The following is a 10,594-nucleotide window of genomic DNA, read 5'->3' as shown; positions in this document are numbered from 1 at the left end:
ATCCCTTATTGATGTCACCTGTTAAATCCACTTCTATCAGTGTAGATGAAAGGGAGGAGACAGGTTACATATTTTTTAAGCCTCGAGACAATTGAGACATGGATTGTGTGTCTGTGCCATTCAGCTGGTGGTTGGGCAAGACAAAATATTTAAGTGCCTTTGAATGGGGTATGGCTGTAGGTGCCAGGCGCACCGGTTTGTGTCAAGAACTGCAACGCTGCTGGGATTTTCACGCTCAACAGTTTCCCGTGTGTATCAAGAATGGTCCACCACCCAAAGGACATCCAGCCAACTTGACACAACTGTGGGAAGCATTGGAGTCAAGCGCTGGGCCAACATCCCTGTGGAACGCTTTCGACACCCTGTAGAGTCCACGCCCCGACGAATTGAGGCTGTTCTGAGGGCAAAAAGGAGGAGTGCAACTCAATATTAGGAAGGTGTTCCTAATGTTTTGTACACCTAGCGTAGATGAATGAGGGATTATTTCCTTTCTTCCCATTAAAACAATAACGCTGATCAGCCGTTTTGATTACAGCTATTAAAGTGTCCCGCATTAACTGTATGTGCACTTACTAATTGTGAACTAGAATTTTGAGTGAATTCATGAATTCTAAATGAGCGAGACCACAAAACTGGGATTTTCTGCGCTGTTTACCTGCACTTTGTTTTCTGGATCCAAACACCTCCAATTTAGCCTGAACAGGTGGCTGAGTAGTTAATTGGCTGAGTGCACACAGTCCACTACTTTTAACCAGAGTGCAGTAGTAGTGCACAATGTAGGGAATAGAGTGCCACTTGGGACTCAGTGTGAGTTAGGAAGGCCAGAGAGGGCTGCCTGGACCAGCCTGGATTCTTATCCAGTTAGCCTTGACATTAGCCACTCACTGCAGCTAACAGGATTAAGGTAATTATAAAGAGATTAGGGGGTTTTAGATGACGAGAAACAACCAAACAGCCCTCCCTCCCTCTATTCATCCCCCCCTCCATCGACCTGTCTTCAACCGGGAACATTATGTATGATAAGGAATGGAATAGGGTCAGATATGTTAATAAATGACAGTAAGGAGCTTCTTTGAGACATATATTATTGGACTATACTAATTGGGATCATTGAACGATTCAGAATCGTCTCTTGGTTCTCCAACAACACATTGTGTATCACTTATAGAGATGCCCTACAATGATGAAAACACCCTTCAAAGGCTGTTCGTGTCTTTGTATCATGCCCGGCAATGGTTTTACAGGCAGGACAGCGGGAGTTGCTGAGGCATTGAGATGGGGATGGTGGCTGTAGGTTTTGATGCGGTGTGCGGTCACAGTAGACAGATTGTGTCTACAGCGCGTTGGACTCAGAAAACAACCTAATGAAATGGAATAAAGTAATTGAACCAACATCGGTCAGTTAGTTGTTTAATAACCCCCCCCCCCCCAAAATGTGATGTTGGCTATGCACTACGCTCTATATCACCATGTGTATCTGGGCTTCAGATCTGATTTGTATGGAAACGATCAATGCTATAGAGACACACACATACACACACACACTCCTCTATTAGTTCTGAGCGATTAGTGCTTTTTGAGGTCGGTTCGGGTTCGGTTCGATTATTAAACTGTTTTTCACTGTTTTTGATTCCGGTTTCAAAAAAGTTCCATTGATAATTCCATTGTCTCTGTCAGGTCCACAATGGGTTCAATAGAAACTTCAATAGAAAAATAGGAAATTACTATGAAATTAATCAAATATTTCAGTTGTATATATCATTCAGTTTTTATTTGATGGCTTTATTACTTTTCATTCCTTAAAGTCATCATCTCATCTCTGCTCAGGAAGTATCCAAACAGCCAGACAACGTTATCTCTGTGCTTCCTATACTCTACTGTCTTTGAGTCATCCTATTTAGCTAGGCTAGCCCAACCTGAACATGCTGCAGCGCTGTCTGACAAAATCATTTGACTAGTTCTTCAAAGTTGCTAAGGCATACTTTCACAAAGTGTCTCTATCCCGCTCTCTCTCTAGTTGTTGTGTTGTGTACATTCCTCTCTCGTGCGGTCTGTGTGAATCTAACCTGTGTCCATCTCTGAGCCCGGATAAAACAGGCGCAATGGATTATGGTCATTGTAGTTAATGACCACTCTTCTGCGCTGAACTAGGTTTAATATTTGCTTTCGTCCTACATAGGCTTAGACTTGATTTCTCTCATGAATGATTTGATTTCTCTCTAGAGAAAGCACGTTGGACTCAGAAAATAACCAAATTAAATGGAATTCAAGTAATTGAACCAATATCGGTCAATTAGTTATTTAACAACCCCCCCCCCAAAATAAAATAAATGTCATGTTGGTTAATCGCTCAGCACTATGATCTATATAACCATGTGTATCTGGGCTTCAGATCTGATCTGGGTACAGTACTGTAGTGTAGTACTAATGCCTTTGTGTTGTGTTGTGTTGTGGCCAAGACACAGACTCCTCACATGATCCACTATCTACACCAGGCTGTGTGTGACATGTCCACTCACACACGCAAACACACACACCACAGGAGGTTGGTGGCACCTTAATTGGGGAGAACGGGCTAGTGGTAGTGGCTGGAGCGGAATAGGTGGAACGGTATCAAATACATCAAACGCATGTTTTCAATGTGTTTGATGCCATTCCATTCGCTCTGTTCCAGTCATTATTATGAAGCGTCCTCCCCTCAGTAGCCTTCACTGACACACACACACACACACACACACACACACACACACACACACACACACAAACACACACGACTACTATCTCTCTTCAGCCACACAATGTACTCCCCGGGAGCAGCAGCGGCAGCACCTGCACCCTCTCTCCTCTAAGTTAATTGGACCTCCAGCAGCAGGGCACTTGGTCTCCGTGGCAACCCTGACCTGCAGTGAGATGGATTAGAACACAGAATTAGGAATTAGAATAATTGAATAGGATCTCTATGCATTAGAACTTCTACTGCCCTTCCTGTGTCTCTAGCCCGTCCCCCCCACCCACCAAACACACACACACAAACACACATGACATACATACATACATGCATACATATACATGCATACACACACACACACATACACACACACACACACACACACACACACACACGCACAAACACACACACCAAAACCCAATCTACTAATCTATTCAGTATTATTTATGTGTGCTGAAGGCTCCCCAGATGCATATAAAGAGAAAACCACGGTGTCAGCTGTTTCACCAGCCCTCCCCTCCCCGTCCCTCCCCTCCCACTTATCTAAAGAGCCCTTCAATCCCATTATCTGATTAGCAAAGCCATCTTATCCTCACATGTTCCCCTTTTAGTGGGGTAAGGGGTTCACTCCTTCTCCAGTGGGTGGCCAAGTGCGATGGTGTCAGCCATGTTGTGTCTACCCCTCCCAGGTGCCTATGCAGGGGCATCTCTCCAAGCACTTTGGTGTAACAGACAAGCAGATCTGCTGTCCTCATGCGGTCTCGTCATCCCTTACAACTAGACAATTTATTGCAACCGTAAATGTTCCTGAAAGCCTGATCTATCGTAAACCCTCCGTCCCGAAGAAGAAGACGAAGTAGAAGGAGAATTAATGCAAATGGCACACAAGAAATGAAAGTAAACGAACCAATAACAAATGACCCAGTGTGCCCAACCTCTCCAACTATTTCTCTCTTTTTTTTCTCTCCTAGTAACTCAACTAAATATGTTTGACGTTTTTTTGGAGCTAGAGCCAAAAAGGCTTTTATATCTATAAACGGTATGGATCAGGATAAATCACATTAAGCTGTCCAATTTAATTAAAGTATCAACTAAACATAATAGATACTTACACGGGGGGAAAAACTATTTCCATTTATAATTTCCATTTACCCGCTCTTTCTTGGGAGGCAGCAAAGGAATGTGAAACCTTAAGCAGAGCGCTTGGAGCACCCAAGGGAGTGTTTGAGACCATTTACGATGATTTAGAAGCTTCCTATTTTTCAAAAGTTATGCGCCAGAAACAAATGCGGGATGGAGGACGACGGTGGCGGTGTAGCGAACCGAAGAGCTGTCCCACTTTAGCCTGCGTCAGCTCTCAGCCAGGAGGATCAATAGTGGAATATTTTTATTCATAAAGCAGCGAGTTAATTCCATCAAGGGGTAGATGGGGTAGATGTAAGACACTAAGCAAGGGCAGAGGAGTTAAACGGCTGGAGTTGAATACCAAGCCGAGGACAGAGGCCTGCCAAGGATGATCAGCCGACACGGATGCCCCAACTTTCATGTCCTTTGCTTTATCTCTCTCTCTCTCTCTCTCTCTCTCTCTCTCTCTCTCTCTGTCACAAACACACACACACACACAACCACACACACACCTGCACTCACACGCTTGTGCTTTAATTAACCCAATTCCACACCGCTAGTAGAATCCCAATAGCCTGTGTTGTCATTGTCGTCACCGCAGTGGAGGGTTAAGTATGGGAGGGCGAACATTTTTCAGCTACAAGTACGGTACACGTACTTTACATTTGCATGCATATGACTCCTCCCGTCCTTCCCTTCCCTTTGTGCTTATAATAAAGCCTGAAACGTATCCTAATCTCCTTTAAATGTCAGACAGGAGATAGTAACAATCAAGCTCTCTCTTCCTTCTGCCGGACATGCCAACCTCGAGATGAAATCTGCAGCCGTGGGTGAAGAGACAGTCAGTAATGTGGTGGTCCAGCTCGATGTTAGTTATGGGGCACAGATCGACGTGCCCAAACCCAGTGTGTCGTGTGGTTCCTGCCTGGCACTTTGCCACCTCCTTCGTGTACGTCATCTCTAAACTACGAGGCCCCCGTCTGTTTAAGAGATAGAATACGGTGTAAAAGGAAAGTGGGAAACCACAATCCAAGCCGAATGACTGGATAGACTAGAGAGTGACTGGATAGACTAGAGAGTGACTGGATAGACTAGAGAGTGACTGGATAGACTAGAGAGTGACTGGATAGACTAGAGAGTGACTGGATAGACTAGATCGGGTCTTCCAGGCATGTGTCTTTGGTTGAAAGACGGATGTCCAGACCGAGTCTCCATGCTGAAACTAAGAGGCTGACCATAGTAGCTCCCCGTCACACAGTCCATCCACCCTTCTGCCTGCCCGCCCCATCCCATCATCCCCGTGAAAACGCTCCTTCATGCTCCAACCTAATTAAGAGCTACTGTCGTCCTGAAAGCCAATTAGACTTTAAAGCCTTTGGAGGAGGGGAGAAATCCATAGCATTTTAATTTGTCTCCATTTTTCAAAAGTGTCTGTAAACCAATACCGATACTTCCCAGTCGTTCCCTGTAGCCAGAGCACACTACTGCAGCATAGAGAGAACACACTACTCCTCTCGCTACCCCATCATCGCCATTACCCTGGTTGTAAAACACTGAAATATGAGCCACCCACTGTTCAATATGCGTTATACTCTGTATATATCTATATTGAATAATGTTACATCTCCCCAGAGAGAGAGAGAGAGAGAGAGAGAGAGAGAGAGAGAGAGCCTGCCTCTTATAACAGAAGAAAATGGGGATTGTGACACGAGAGAGCACACCTCATTGGCGATAGTACCCTAATGGAGACGGGCCTGGCGGAGCCCGCAGTTGCACGGAGTCAGCCGTTGAAGACGTCTCGGGTTTCATGAAACACAAAACGCTCCCCCATCCCCTCTGGGTTCCTCTCTCTACCCCGTTATTGCTGTTTTTTCCTCTAATGAAAGAAATGAAAGAACAACTGAAATGTGCATCTCATAAGGCAGGCAGCATCGTCGGGTCTGGGCTGGGCCGGGCTGGGCGTCTGAGGGGAGCGGCGGCCTGGCAGGCGCCTAGATGCTGTCTTAACCCTGTCAGCTCTCGCTAGTGCCAGCCACCAGTAATGTGTCCCGACATCATGAGTATGTGAAATCAAACAAATGTGCCTCCCTGATACATATACTCTCCCTGCCCCAATCAACCTGGGGCCAAACGGGCCTGCATGGGTTATATACACTGAGTGTACAAAACATTAGTAACATGATATGACATAGACTGACCAGGTGAATCCAGGTGAAAGCTATGATCCCTTATTGATGTCACTTTTTAAATCCATTTCAATCAGTGTAAATGAAGGGGAGGAGACAGTTTAATTTGAGACATTGATTGTGTATATGTGCCATTCAGAGGGGGAATGGGCAAGATAAAATATTTAAGTGCCTTTGAACGGGGTATGGTAGTAGGTGCCAGGTGCACCGGTTTGAGTGTGTCAAGAACTGTAACGCTGCTGGGGTTTTCACGCTCAACAGTTTCCCGCATCTATCACTGTGGGAAGCATTGGAGTCAACATGGGCCAGCATCCCTGTGGAAAGCTTTCGACGCCATGTCGAGTCCATGCCCCGACGAATTGAGGCTGTTCTGAGGGCAACGGCGGGTGCAGCTCAATATTAGGACGGTGTTCCTAATGTTTTGTACACTCAGTGTATGCAATCATATAGATGGCTTCTCATGTTACGGAGCTCCCGGTTTATGTTTCCCTGACAGGAAAGAGGGGTGACGGAGGACACCAGTCAGAGTATTGTGATGAACACTAACGAGGCCTGCAGTGTCTTCCACTCCATTCCATCCCCGCCACTCTAGGTTCACATGTTGAACTGTCTGTCCTCCCTGGAGCAGGGTGTATATGGGAGGAGGGGGTAAATGTAATATAAAAGCAATGGGAGTTGACCTGGTTAGTGTCATTTATTTCAAATGAATAATGTAATCTAATATCAGAGACAGAAATAGCTAGGAGGGAGGCTTTGGTCTCATCCTCATCTCCCATCTTTCCTCCTCCTGCTGCACTGGTTACAGTAGGTCACTGGGTGTGTCCCAAATTCTGTTCTTTTGACCAGAGCGCTATGGGTACAGGAAAAAGGGTGCCATTTGGGACGTTGCCACGAACTGTGCCCAGGGAGGGGGTCTGCGCCTGGACTGGATTAGTATGGGACTGGATTGGTCTGGGGCCTGCTGGGGTGGGTTGGTGGTGGGCTGGATATGGGATGTGGATGTTGTTTGTGTGGCTTGCAGGCAACAGAAAGCTACTGACGAGCCTGGCTGGAAATGACATTTGGCATGCAGATAATAGCCCTGCCGAGAGCAACAGGCCCTAGATAGCACACCCCTCCTGTTCTGTTTGGTACCCTAGATAGCACACCCCTCCTGTTCTGCTTGGTACCCTAGATAGCACACCCCTCCTGTTCTGCTTGGTACCCTAGATAGCACACCCCTCCTGTTCTGCTTGGTACCCTAGATAGCACACCCCTCCTGTTCTGTTTGGTACCCTAGATAGCACACCCCTCCTGTTCTGCTTGGTACCCTAGATAGCACACCCCTCCTGTTCTGTTTGGTACCCTAGACAGGTTAGATAGCGGACCAGTCAGCGGTGTAGAATCAATGACTGGGTGTTTATATCCTCTCTTTATGGCAGCATGCTGTGAATACGGGTTATGAAGAGGGGCATATGTCTGTTTTTGACTACGGAAGTACATAATATGATTGGGACAAGCGTGTTGATGATGGTTGAGGTTTTGAGCTGTTTCCCACTTTCCTGGTATTTCAATTTCAATGGTGCTTTTCCTCATCTCACTGTCCCTCTTTCACTTTCCCTCTCACCTTCGGTGAAGGGAGAGGCCGCGATAACTACAAATAGAAACCGAATTGTGTGGCCATGCCATTCATTATTTTTCAGCGTCTGTTGAGAAAAATTGAATTGAATCAACTTGGATCACGTTTACCAGTAAATCCCAAACCTCTTTCTCTCTTTGTGTTTATGCAGTGTGTATGCGTGTGTGTGTATATGTGTGTGTGTGTGTGTGCGTGTGTTTGCCCGCTACGAGGACGGCTCCTCCTTGCAGCGTGCGTAAGATATCCTTGAGTGTGTTGCTAGGCTTTTATCAGTAATATGTTTTTGTGCTGCCAGCTTGTCTGGACATGTGAGGCTTTAATGGAATCAATAGGAGATTTATAGCAGCCATCCTGTGAGTCAGAAAGAGGAGGGTGAAAGGAAAATAAAGTTAATGAAATTTGCAAGCAGATTGTCAGTGTCAGGAGACTGATGCACTCCCTCTCTCCTCCCCCACTCCAGAAATGTGTGTGCGCGCGTGTGTGTTTGGGGATGTGTGTGTGCTGTTTGTTTTGTGTGTGTTTGCGTGTGTGTGTGTGTGTTTCCGCGTGCATGTGTGTTTGAGTGGGTGGGTAGTGTGGATATTACTCTGTTTGTTGTCTGTGTGTCCTTTTAACTCGGAGGCGGGAAGCCAATTTCAGCCAGATGATAGTATCGTCTCTTTGAAGGTAGAGATCTGACTCACCTAAAATAACATGAGACACGGAGGATACAGACAAAGGATCCATGCACCATGTAACAAAGGGACATGGCCTGCCAAGAACACGGTGTAATGTGCTGCTCAACAAGGATTTGGTGGGCAGATGTTTATCACAGATTATTAGCGGCAGTATCTCGCCGATATCAAAGAACATTAGCAATGAGATTAAGTAGGCGAGGTCTATATCTGCTCAACAGATAGCAGAACATATGATGTGTTATTATATTACATTCATTACAGACCTTCTCCCCTATATGATTTACATCATACATGTTGCTGTGGTGTTTTGGGGAGAACTTGTGATGTCCTCAGGAGTTGTGGCAGATGCACCATTTTTGTGGCAGCATATTGTTGATTGCGCTAACCCCATCCAATCCGATTCACGTGCGTGAGGGTTTGAGGTTGCTCAAAACCGCAGAGAGAGAGAGAGATTGTATTTCATAACGGTTCTTATTTAGCTTGGATGATTTCATTCCCCCCCCCCCCCCCCCCCTCTGTAAAGATGGAGAAAACACAGCCGAGTAAACAAAACAAGAAAACATTTATTAGAACTGGGAAAAGCCGCAGGCTCTCACTCTCTGTCGCGCGTAGAGGACATAATGGACCTGAGGCCCGCCATTCATGAAAAATGTAAACAAAACAGACTAGAAGAAGAATCAGAAATGGGAGAGAGAAAATACAAAATGAAGTATTCTTTATCCGTTTTGCATCTGTGCCATCGACGTCAGAGGGAGAGCAATGGGTAAAGCGGTCGGGAGATAAATGCATTCTTCCCCCAATGTGTCGGCGGTATAAACACGGAAGACATTTTCCGTCTGTGCTGCATGTTCAAGTGGCGTATTATGAGTTACGCTCCTTCAAATGTTTGCCTTCTTTGTACATCGCACATAGTTTGAGTCAAAGGTACACAAAAAACCCCATGCTGTTTAGATCAACTCAAGGAGGAATTGGAGATTTTTGCGTCTCTTTTCAAACAAAGGCCCCGGCCAAAGAATGCAAGGCTGTTGAAAACGTCAAGAGCAATAAAGCTGGACTCAGGTTGAAGCTGTATATTAGAACACACTAATTAAGATTTCTGGCACTAACAAAACTTAATTGGGCTCCCATTTAATAACATACACCCAATTGTAATTGAAGGTGGTGGTGGGGGGGGGGGGACCCAATTAATGGTGTTATTATAATATCCTGAGAGGAAATTGCTGGCAATACTCTGGTTAATTCTTAATTATAGGCTGCCAGAAGGAAGAAGGAGAGGGGTTAGGTTAGGCCGGCCATTGTGTTTGGAGTCAACTTATTGATCCTGCTGAGTGAGTGAGTGAGTGAGTGAGTGAGTGAGTGAGTGAGTGAGTGAGTGAGTGAGTGAGGGAGTGAGTGAGGGAGGGAGGGAGTGAGGGCTGGCAGAATTCCACAGTGTTTTTGGGTCCTTGCCTGATTATTTACCACTGGAATTGGTTGTAACAAGGTCAGTGGGGTTAAGCTGGAGGTGAGAGAAAGGTGCTGGCGGGCGGAGTAGAGAACACTTGAAAAAGAAAAGGAAAGCCACACACTCTAGGAGCTCAGATGCAATAATGTAATAACCTCATAACCAATATTTCAACGGATAAGCTGTCTTCATCAGGGTACAATGACAAACACTGTGGGTCACTAGTTTAAATAGTGTCAAAGGACACACGCAGGTGTCTGTAATCATTTCGTTGGTTAATTTACAGATATAAATAGAACATACAGTAAATGGATAGCATACGATCATAGATACATGTTGGCTATGTAGGTCTACGAACATTTACAATAGCAACATCACAATTATCACAAGAATGGCTTCAGATCAAAGTATACGTTGAGACCGAACGGAGCAGGTGTTTTAACAATAAATTGTCGAGGTCCTCGCCTCTCCTCGGGAGCGTGACGTGTTCGACGCCGGTATAACGTAAGGACGAAGTCGGGTCCGCTTCCAAAAAGTGGGTACTGTACGTCGAGTTTTCTGCACCTAATGGGAGCTGCGATGCGCCGAGATTCCTCCTTTTAATTCGCGCCTCCTTTTACCCACATCATTTTTACCACAAGGACAAGTTGTAAGATAAATAGCCGCCTTAAGAGGAGCAGTCGGGTTAAGCCCACCGGCGGTCTCTCTCTGTTATGTGGAGCAGACATGACCAGTAGACAGACACCCTGATTATACCCCCAGATATTCCATATCTCATTTGTTTCCTCCCTGCCCAGTAATTGCATTCTGCTTTTC

General features: G+C 45.6%; 1 protein-coding gene across 2 annotated transcripts in view; it reads left to right on the top strand.

The window, feature by feature from the left end:
• Positions 1-10,594, top strand: part of LOC110488577 (slit homolog 3 protein-like) — a 210,875-nt gene that overhangs the window by 112,706 nt on the left and 87,575 nt on the right. The gene's annotated exons all lie outside the window — the stretch shown is intronic.

This window comes from Oncorhynchus mykiss, chromosome 14, assembly GCF_013265735.2.
Source record: "Oncorhynchus mykiss isolate Arlee chromosome 14, USDA_OmykA_1.1, whole genome shotgun sequence".
Taxonomy (NCBI): domain Eukaryota; kingdom Metazoa; phylum Chordata; class Actinopteri; order Salmoniformes; family Salmonidae; genus Oncorhynchus; species Oncorhynchus mykiss.
This window is presented reverse-complemented; position numbering and strand designations above follow the sequence as displayed.